Here is an 8758-nt window from a genome sequence, read left to right as displayed (position 1 = left end):
CCTTAGATGTGCCGGTACCCAGGTGCTGAGCAGCAGCAGAGAGGTTCCCCTGCTCCCTCCGGGCCCCTCTGCCCAGGTGCAGTGCCCACACCTCCGGGATGCTGCACGGCCAAAGGGGGCTCCCAGCAGAGCCCCGGGAGAGAACGAAGCGTGCTCCGTCTTGAAGGGATAAAAGTGCTTCATCTGTTCATCAAAGGAAAGGGTATGGTGTGACTTGATCGCAGCCATAAAAAACTTCCTGGTAGAAAGAAAAATTATACGAGAGCACTTTTCAGTTGAGCTGGCGCAGGCATAACGAGCTCTAGGGCTGGCAGCAGAAGCTGAACAGGTCAGTCTGGGGAAGAGATGCCTTTTTCATCACCAGGGTAGAGGTGCACCAGTGACCTGGCCTCCCGAAGGTGGCAGGAGACCAGCCCAGGAACGGATTTTTCTCCTGTCTGCTCCTTTTCAGCCGTAAATCCAACAGTAGAGATTTTGCATGCAGCAGCTGCCCTGCCCGCTGCCCGCGTTGTGTTCCGTGGGCAAAGCCCGAAGCGCACCCACCGAAGCGCACCCACCCTGGTGGCTCCACGCATGAGAAGGACACGACGGGGGCCTGGTTGTGAACGCTAAGTATTTTGTCACTTGGTTGTGACAAAGATCAAAACTGACTGCTATCAACTGGCCTGGGCAGAGTGAACCAATTCCACTGCCTGCAGTTATCCCGAGCTTTAAGCACGTCATGTCAGCAGCTCGGGAGCTGTGGACGAGTGTGTGAGCGTACATGCAGTTTCACAGGTTTTTAGAGCAGGTATCACTGTGCAAGCTTCTCATAGACACGCCGAGTAATGAACCCGAAGTGTGGCTTTGGCATTTCCTCCCAGACACCTCCGCCAGTACACTCAAATCCTGACTGAACACCAACACTCCTCATTCATTTCCCAAAAATGTTCACTTCACCTTAAAATACTGCACTCCTCTAACGAAGCCTCCCATGAGCAGACTCGGTGCTGCTGAGTTATGTTGCTGCTGAATGATCCCCATCCCCTTTACTCACCGGGACACTTTAATGGGAAGTCTTCCCAAGAGAGATTTTGTTAATCCCGGGCAGATCTGCACATTAATTTCTCTGTGCATTAATAACTTCAGAATTTGCACCAAAACAGTAAGCTCTGTACCGGTAGTTTTACAATAAAAGGTAGGAGTAGCATTCAGAACTCAGCAATACTAATGTCAGAGTCCAACACCAGCAGCATAATCACTAGTGATACCACCACCACCTCACACTCTGCTTTCAGCTTTTCTCCTTTTTTCATCCTTTTCTGTACGGCATTTAAAAGGGAGGTTTACTGAGCTGGAATTCCTCATCTCCAGTGTCCGCACTGTTGCCCATGTTTGAGGCTATGGTTTGTTTGCTGCCCATAATTTTAAGTGTGACGTCAGACGGGCATGTTCTGAGAACACCAAGGTAATACTCTGCTTGAAATGATGGCAGCAGCTACCAGCACAAAAGATTTTTGGAACCAAGAAAGCTGACCCGGTGTCAGGAGCTGTGGGGGAGGAATGTGTTTGCGCAGTGGATTGGTGTACACTCAGAAGAGTCGCTGCAGGATGCAAGTTGGAGCAGCGGCGGGTGGTTGTTCTCAGCTGGCAACTGCACCAGCAGCCCCAGGACTACCTCGGCTCTGTCGCAGCGCTGAGCGCCAGCAATCCTCTTGCCCCATATTCTCCGTCCTTCCTACCTGCAACATGGGAACCAATGACAAAAGAACTAAAACTGCACCGAAGACACTACCGAAAGTAGGGCACAGTATCTTTCATATCGACCTGTTAACGGAAACTTATCTACAACTCTTCGAAGCTAATTATTTTACACATTTAAATTAGGGTAATTAGATCAGCAGGAATTGAACTAAAACCAAATGCTGGTAGCCTTGTGAGGATTTTCTGAAATAGGGTTTTGTATTCCATCTGCACTTCCTTCCACCGAGGGAAGCGAGTTAAGTGTCCCCAAAGATAAGAATGGAAATTTCGATCACTTCCTAGATTATTACATATCACCACCCAGTCTGCATCATTAATCTCCGTACAGCCCTTTGCATAGAGGGATTAGGAATATAGGTAAAGGAACCCTGTAAGGAAGTAGACTCCCTTTCAAACTACAAGACAAGATGTGCACCTCAGATCTGGTTTCTGCATTGCACTGACAGTCACTGAAACGCAGCCTGACTGTTCGTGGCATAACAGTTTGCCAACAGATATCCAGTCTCCTAATTTTCGGATGTCCATTTCATGCGGTCCTCTTGTCCACACTTTGTGACTAAGGCTTCACCTTACTAGAAAGGCTGACACAGTTTCCGCCTCGACATCTGTCCATAGAAAGTGCAAACATTGGCACGTAGGCAAGTACCAGCATAAAAGACAGATGCAGGAATTTGTGAATCTGCTCCTTGCAAGTTCAACAGCTCGCCTCACCTTGGTTCTATGGTATTTGCACGTAATAATACACAAGAACCTGTTGATAATTTGATCCAGGGAGAAAGAAGGCCTCCAAAAAAAAAAAAAGAGCCTGAAAGCAGGTGCCTTGCTATGTGTTTGGTGCTGACTTCCACACAGAGGAATCCATTTCCAAGCAGACTTCAAGAATAGCTATGTCAGAAGTGGAAAAAATGAGGTAAGTCTAGAAGAGAATCAGCCTTGTACTTTAGGCATGTCTGGCATGAGACAGAGTGAGGCAGCATAGCCTTTGTTCAGGGATTTCAGTAATAGAGAACCCATGTTATTTTTCAAACCAGAAAACATAAGAGAACATTTATTAGAAAATGAAAAAAAAAAAAGTGTCTCAGAAAAAATGCTCAACTTTCAATGGCCTTTAATAAAAGGAGCTACAGTGTCTGAGCTTTGACCAAACCTCAGAAATAAATCCAGAACAACGATGCAGTACATAAGTCAGCTCATGGCATTTTCGGACAGGGAAAGATGCATCATAAAGGTCACTAAAAACACATTAGAAAAATAAATGTATGGAAAGCCTTTTGAAAGGTTAAATAAAGGGAAAAGAGAGGAAAATAGAGAAAGAAAAAATACAGGAAGATGACTCAGGAACTTCTAACAAAGCATTACATCTGACACGAATACTATGGTCAGTGACAAGTAATTTAACCTCATGAAAAATGAGGGTAGTAGCAACCTCTTGGGGCATTGGGAGACTTAATTAGTTGCTATTCGTAGATTAAACACAAAGTCTGAAGGTGAAAAGCACTAAATGCTAAGTATTATTAGCTTCTGAAGTATTAATTTATGTAATTGGGCAACTCCAACATTACAAAAAAGTAGATCAGCGTCAATTTTTGAAAGAAATTAATTCTTGTGGTTTTAATGTGTCAAAAAGGTACCCGAACAAGGAATTTTGCTTTTAAAAGCACTAGGTGGTAACACATCTGTGTAATACACAACGCAGCTTGTCATCTCCAACTCCGAGCTTCTGAGTCCTACCCAAATTTACATTCCACAGTCCTTAACAGGAAACATCATCTTAACCAAACATTTCTGTGAGCTGCAAGGTCTCCATAAAACCTGCACTGTGCCGTGCATTGGGGCTGCACTCCTTAAGAAAAGCTCACAGGCATTTATTCATTAACAAAAGACGTGTCCATTTGTGTGCCTGAACTCTTCTTTTTGCTGCCTGATCCCTCTGTAGCCAATGCTGGACTTCCCAAACAATCTGCATTGGTGGTTTCTGAACTGGTTTCTCTGATCGTCCAAGGCAGAGATAAATGACCCTTGTAGAAATTCCAGACGAATAAGAAAAAGAAAAGAAGTGCAATACCAACCCCCAGGAGTTTTAAAACAAGCTTCTCTTTTTGGCTGTCCACAGCTTTCTGTTTTTGTTGCCTCTTTCAGTAAAGAAGCTGGTACTGAAGACTTAAAACCCTCAGCTCCTGCTTCGTTGTACTTATTTGTTACGGCATTAATATTTGCCTTCTCTGTATTTTGGGGGACGTAAAGGGCATAGTGGGCCACAGTGATAAGAAATTCCTTCCCTTTGGATTTCTCTACTGAGAGACAATCACAGAATCCAGCCTCATCCATTGTCACATTGAATTTTGCTATTCCTCCATCATAGAGGAGGTGTTTAGAGTCCTTCTCCTGAAGTCTGCTCCCATTAAACTTCCACACTACTCTTGCCAGATTCGACAGAGGAACACATTAGATGAATATTGTTTTCAAGGGGAAAGACAAATTTTCTCACATTATCTTCTGAAATTATGAAGATAATGTTTTTAAGAACACTGAAGATTTAGTTGAACTTACAAAGCCAGATACATATCCAAATTAATATCAAATTGAATCCACCGGTCTGAAAACAGATAATGAATATGTAAGGAGTAAAGACAAAGAAATCCCTTTACTAACAGGGGAACCAGTAGCTCCAAACGGGTCACATTTATGCTTCCCTTATGAGTAAGAGTTTCAGCCTGAACTAAAGTATTCTGACTTTGTGGGGGTTTGAGAGGATTAGGTGGTACCAGTTCAGTGTGCTTTTCTCATCTTTCTCAGTTCAAAAGTAATAATCAGCATGATTTTAATTCTGTGGTTTTCTATAATGTAAGAATTCCAGTGACCACAAACTGAAAACGTTTTGATATTTTGATTGCATCATGTTAAAATACTCTTTCTTAACACAAATGCTCACATACCTACACTAAGGCAGCTGGAAGCATCCCCGTATTTGACACTTTGAATTAAATTCCTGGGGGAAAGCAAAAATAAAAACCAAACAGACAAACAAACAAACAAACAAAAAGTCTTCCAGCTTGTAAGATGCCATTTGTAGGAATCATCCTAGTTCTGTCTTGCAGATAGCAAGAGTGCACTTATAAAGCAATCTGACATCAGGTGTGTAGCTGAAACAACAGCTCTTTACTTACTCAGTATCACCAGTTTGATTTGCCAGAAGAACACCTTCATTTGAAGACTCAGACCGTGCGCAGTAAGGATCTTTTGCGAAGATGCAATCCAAGCGGTACTTGTATCGGTGGCATACAGGAACTGGCAGCTGGACCACTTGAGATAGGGATCCTACATAGAGCATTCCCTAGAAACATAGGAGGGAGTTCTTGTTTTACAATGGCAGTGAGATCTTAAACTCCTATTTTCTAACATGAATTATAATATTTTTGGTATTTATTAAAAAAATCATTAACTAAAAAGCTCATAAGAATAAATGGTAATATAAATGAGAAAAAAACAGCTTTGCGTAACATGTAAAATGTCAGAGTTCCTTCCCTATTTTTTTTAATGATCATAAAGGCTTGTTTCAGTTATTTTTTGACACACACAAAATTCTACAGATAAGAAGATGTACTGTGCTTCTGATATTAATGAATATATGATAGAAGTGGAATTATGAAGCATTTACAGGCTATTTAAAAGTCAGAACAACGCAGAAGAGCAAGGCCTGAGGCAAGCTATTACAGCAGTCACTTTCCATATGCAGGGACAGAAGTTCTACCTTTTTAGAAGACAGCCGGAGAAATCGCACAGTCTCAGGGGACGGAAACAGCTGTAGCTCTTCCACAATGAACATTTCTCCATCGCAATTGAAAGCTTTATGCAAATATCCATCATCTACATAAAAAGAAATTTATTTTTAAAGATAAACTTATTTTAACATTGCATAACACTGTAGCCTGATAATTCATGTTGAAATTAGATGGAGATTTAGAAGGCATTCCTGGGCATAAGGAATTTCTGAAATTCTTCAAAGCACTGTTTATTTTTTATTTCAGTAAGGGAGAAGCAATGACTTTTTTTTTTTCCAGGAAAAAAGACCTCAAACAATCCCTGAATTTGCAAATATCATTATGTGAAGCCTCCTTTGATATGGAAAATTTCTAAAGAGAGCCTTTTAATGTCCAACAAGCCAAAAACATTTAATCTAACTGGTATGAAAATATTAAACTAGCAAGACAGCTTCTGAATGCAAAACTTCAAACAGAGCTAATGAATACTTCTACTTTTTTGAAGTCTCCAGAAAAATTCTGCTACAAAATACATAAAAATGAATAGTATCATCTGCTAAAATAAAAACACTTGCCTGTTCCTAGAAACATAACATCTTATGTTTGTTTATCTAGGCCAGTGACTCTGTCTACTACAATCCTGGTATAATTTGAATTTCTCTTCAGTGCACAGGCCTATTACCAATTGGATTTACAGAATTATCCATTAGAGGGTGATCTCTAACAAACTGCAAGACTTTGTCAGGCAAGTCAGAAGAAGTATTATATCCTATACTCCGGACAAAATTATCAATGCACTAGAAACAAAAAAATAATAAACATGATTACAATTGCTGTTACATTTCAGAAGGGTATATAAAAAATGCTGAATTTCCTTCTAAGCATTTAGTTATTTCAACTAATCTTTGAAAGACAAAAATCGTTATTTTCCTCACAGTCTACAACCTAGTTAATAACCCCACATTTCTTGCGGAGCATAACTGTAAGGTAGCTTTTCCAAGAAACTGCCTATGATAGAATGAGAAAACGTCAGTTAATATAATATTGGTTACCTTCATTTTTATAAGACATGGTTAACTGTGCCCCTTTTATAAGATTTTGTAACTATTACTTACTATACTAATCAGAACTATAACGTACTCTGATGCAAGTCCAAGTTATTACCAGCAAACAATGCCTTTATTTATTAGCTTTGCACTGGATTTGCGATTCTCATTTGCAAGCTGAGCTGTTCCGGATTTTCAGCAGGGTACCTAAGTATGCTTTTACAAAGACTAAGAACTAGTGGGAACATTTTGCAGCAGTCAGCTACTTTAAGTGTCTAAGAAAAATCATAGCTACGACTGCTTTCTTCTCTACAATAATTCACCAGTTTCTATATGTATTATAAAGTAATATATGTATACGAATCAACCGTACTATGAAAAAAGAATTTATATTTTATTAAGCTAATTTCAATCAGATACTCTTGCGCCTGAAATTTTGGCAGCACACCTAGAAGAATATGCCCCCCAGCCAACTCAAAGCAAAATTAAAGCTAGGTAGCATCATCTGCAATTACAGAAACCACAAAGTCAGATTCCACATCTGCTTTCATGAAGGGAATCTCTGCTCTGTTTGCACTTTCATCTGGTGGCAATGCCAACAGCTGAGGAAACTGTTCATGTTAGCATAAGCCAAGTAAAATATTGTTTGGGTTAGAATAGTTTTAAATCAATAAATCAGGTTGGAAACTTCAAAATACTGCTAAATAACTCGTGTTTGACCCTGTACGGTAATCCAGCATGTGATTCCCACAGGTATTGCCCATGCCTCTAAGTGCCAAAATGTTTTCTTGGCCCACAGCAGAGGCCTTCTTTGATATGACTGCACTATTTGGGAACAAACGTTTTCCACACACTTTGTACTTTCCTGTGACCAATTTGCTCACAGCACCTGGGACATCACCAGGCGTTTGTGACTGTGCCGTCCCATCCCATTGTTATTTGTGTGGAAAAAACCTTAATTCCCAGCCTAGATTCCCATAGCACGTTGCTCCAACCCCTTCCCTGAGGGGCATTTCTGGACGGCACCTGTGGCGCAGTGCAGCAGAGGTGGCCCAAGCCTGAGGGACAGGAGCAGGGCCACCCAGCCACCCCACAACCATCACTCCATGGCCCCTCAGGGGATAACCCCACACCCAGCACCCCGCACCGCGACGCCCGAGGCCGGGCACGGGCCCGCTCCAGCCCTCCCGCGCCCCCCTAAGATGGCCGCGGCCCCCCTCGCCTCAGGGAACGGCGCTCCCGTGACAAGCCCGCGGGCGGCGACCGAGCCCCGGGGGCCGTGGCCCCTCAGGGTCCCCGCACCGGGCGCTGTTGAGGACACCTCGGAGGGAACGGGAGGAAAATCCCGCTCCCCGGTGCCTAACGAAGCCCCTTGCTCCCTCTGCTGCCTCTGGCTTTCCTAGCGCGTGCTTCTCTAGCACCGTGGTGGGACCAACGTGTGACAGTGACTGGTGGCAGGCGGCAGGGACAGTTGCTTTTTATTCCTCTGCTCTCCGTGCCAAATTACACCCAGAACAACTTGTCTTCTTTATTAGTAGTAGTATTTAGTATTTATTATGTAGTATCATATAGTGGTTACACATAGGATTAAATGGTGAGTTTGGGAGGTACATACACATCACATCTGTATACATCTGAGAACAGATCTGCATCCTCAGAGCGACTTACGTGTCACTGCCAGCACTGAACAGGAACAGTTATTTTACTGGAGTTTTCTGTACGTAGTGTACGTGAGAAATTAGAACTGCATCAAACTGCCTTTACCACCCTTCCTCCCGCTAACGGTGGTAAATAGCACACGGTAACTGATAAGGCATCAAACACAGCCAGAACTTACGGATTGGGGCTTGTCAATGCTCTCTCATTTTAGATTGTTTTTCAAAGTTCTGATTTCCTATCCAACAACAGTTCCAGTTTCTGAAACAGGTCTTGGAAACTGTTGAAAGACAAGAACTTTTGTTAACCCCATGAATGAAATAGTCTGTAACAAATAACTGCCAAAGAGGAAGTTGTTTAAAAATACGATTTTCTTCCTTCGTATTTGCTGCTTTTCCATTGCTTCATTACCTAGGGGCAGGATAATGAGATATGACTTCCCTCTCAGAGCAAAGTCTTGGCTAGGAAGTAATTTTCGAGGAAATTAGCACAACCTTCTAATGACATGAATTAGGCACCAAAGGCTGAAGAGAACACACTGCGTGCTAGCAC

This window comes from Cygnus atratus, chromosome 26 (genome assembly GCF_013377495.2).
Source record: "Cygnus atratus isolate AKBS03 ecotype Queensland, Australia chromosome 26, CAtr_DNAZoo_HiC_assembly, whole genome shotgun sequence".
NCBI lineage: Eukaryota > Metazoa > Chordata > Aves > Anseriformes > Anatidae > Cygnus > Cygnus atratus.
The sequence above is the reverse complement of the archived record's forward strand: the minus strand, read 5'-3'. Positions refer to the sequence as shown.